Source organism: Amphimedon queenslandica, unplaced genomic scaffold (assembly GCF_000090795.2).
Source record: "Amphimedon queenslandica unplaced genomic scaffold, v1.1 AMPQUscaffold_12933, whole genome shotgun sequence".
Lineage (NCBI taxonomy): Eukaryota > Metazoa > Porifera > Demospongiae > Haplosclerida > Niphatidae > Amphimedon > Amphimedon queenslandica.
Window position 1 is genome coordinate 26,764 of NW_003546831.1, and position 2,743 is coordinate 29,506.

A 2,743-nucleotide genomic window follows, 5' to 3' on the forward strand; every position below is an offset into this window, starting at 1 on the left:
GTATCTTTTATTTTGTCTGTATGTTTGGTAAGTATAATTTCAATTTGTATGTTCATTGTAGATGAATGTTTTCTTATTTATAAACATAATACATAAAAATTTATAAACATAATATAGATCTGCAACAATAATTAGAGTACATCAGTTATTACAAGTATGGCAGTGCATAAGTGCTGGATTATAAACAGTTTCATTGTTTATTATATTCTAATAGCAAACTGTTCAGTTCTCCTTCCTCTTATCGATACACTAATGGCTGCTCCTGCTACTGGTATCTACTGGTGTCTTGTATTGACTGGATGTATGAGTATTGCATCTGGTAAGTTCATACCCACCTAACATTATCTTTATACAATAGATCTATTAGGAGGAGCAGTATTGACTCAAACCTCTCCACCTTATACTCCAGTGTGTCCTAACGATAGACTAGTACTGACTTGTGTAGCTAGTGGAACTGGTAATACCTATTGGGGACATAGTAGCACTAATGTTACAACATGGCTAAATAATATGATAAGATCAGCTACAACTAGTGGTGGTCTTATTGCACTCAATGTTACTAGTGATATTGTGAATAATACAGTGACTAGTACTGGTACCATAAAATCAGTAGATGCAGCATTGAATGAAACTATGATTAGTTGTTCAAATTATTATTCAAATATTTTTGTTAGATTTACTATCAAATTGACAGGTTAGATAATTTTATCATTCATTATAGCTAATGCTCTACATGAATAGGTCCACCAGTATCAGTGTCAGTTGTTAATGTAACTATTACTCCTATTAACAGCAGTGCACTGACAATCAGTTGGTCATTAAACACACAAGATTACAACTGCAGCATAAACCAGTATAATATCACAGTATACAGTAATGGGACAGACTTTGAACAGGAGTCTCTGAATGATACTACATCATTTACTGTTAATGATCTCATTGTTGGTACTAATTATTCATTTATTATTATTCCTATTGATACTATTGGAAGAGAAGGACCTCCTTCATCATTAATACAGTATATATGGAATGGTAAGCACTATACACACACACACACTCATTGTATTTCTTATAGTACCAGCTCAAGTTGTTAATATTAGTTGGGATCAGATATCAACTGATACTATTACAATATGGTGGAATAACAATGAAGTATGTTATTATAAGATATTAAATTCAATAGATGCATGTATTGATAATACTTATATAGGACCATTATACTACACCACTTCCTCCTATTCAGTATTACATTATTAGTGTATACAATACATCAAACAGTATTATATACACTAATAATACAACTAATACTAATATTACTATCACTGGACTACCTCTTACTGATACAAACTACACTGTTACTATCATTCCTGTTAATGTTATTGGATATGGACCATCAGCTACTGTTAATGGTATGACAGTTTAATTATAAAATACTGAATATCATTGGTTTACGTATCAATAATTATTATGTAGTCAGTATAACTAATGCAATGACCAGTAGTTCAATTACAAGTATATTATCAGGTCTGTACAGTTGATACATTATTCATTATTGTATTATTATTAGTTACATTAACTACTGATATTAGTACCAGTACACCATTAATTTATATATCATCTACTTCAAGTAAGCTGTGCAATACATGTATTATTAATAATAAAATTAATGAATAAATAAATAGATATAGTTACAAAAACCTCCAGTACTGATTCATCATACACACTGTCAGTTGATCCATCAACAACCACCATTGAACTCACTCCTACAACTACATTTACTAGCACACAATCAACTACTACTACTATTACTACTGACTCTGCTACTGGTTCTAATGCTGTTCCTATTATATCAGGAGCTATTGGAACAGTATTTTTTATAATAATAATTATTATTATTATATTGGTAATAGTATTACTAGTACTGGCAATCAAGAAACAAAGAAGTAAGTATTTTTGCTGTAATTATTGTTATTATAAATATGAACACAGATAAAATATATAAAATATCTAAAAAGCAAGCTTTTAGTAGTACTGATGCAGTAGCTACTCCTACATATGATGAGATCATTGTTAAACCAACTACTACTACTACTGGAGTACCAATATATGATACACCAATGGAACTACAGGCTAATACTGCTTATGATGTTATTAATAAAGATATAATTAATGTACATAATAATGATGCATATGGACAAATAATGATGTAATTATTTTTATAATGAACCACTTGTTGTTTTAATAAGTGTGTTTACAGGATGAGCAGCCTATAGCACGATCGCTAACATTAACTCAAACTTTCTACATAATTAAGGAGATCATTTGCATCATAAGTATATCTATTTCCTCCCACTTTTGATAACATAAAAGGTCTTTGGCTAAATTTTGAGCAAATTAAAAAATTCATTAAAGTTCAAAATGGGATCAAAATCAGCTCAAACTTGACACACATCATAAGAACATGTATATTTTACATCAACAATAAAGAATATTAACTGTTATGAAGTATATAAAAAGGTGAACTCATTTTGGTTACATATAACCTGATAATTGGTTAATTGATCATCATAATGCATCAATGAATAATGATCTAATTTGCTCCTTGTCCTGTTCTTACTTTTAGCCATGCATGCAGTGTGTAGATTAAAGCTTTTAGCTGTTTAAAATCACTTCTCATAACATGTTAAGTAAATCATTTCATTATGAACTTAGTATTATACTCCACTAATTAATTCTTGTATGT

General features: G+C 29.7%; 1 long non-coding RNA gene across 1 annotated transcript; it reads left to right on the plus strand.

Moving 5' to 3' along the window:
- Nucleotides 1-1,216: 1,216 nt before the first annotated feature.
- On the plus strand, nucleotides 1,217-1,944 carry LOC109586157 (uncharacterized). The gene is made up of 4 exons (XR_002186851.1): nucleotides 1,217-1,409; nucleotides 1,474-1,524; nucleotides 1,568-1,627; nucleotides 1,683-1,944. It is a non-coding gene; the product is annotated as an uncharacterized LOC109586157 (long non-coding RNA).
- The last annotated feature ends 799 nt before the right edge of the window (nucleotides 1,945-2,743 follow it).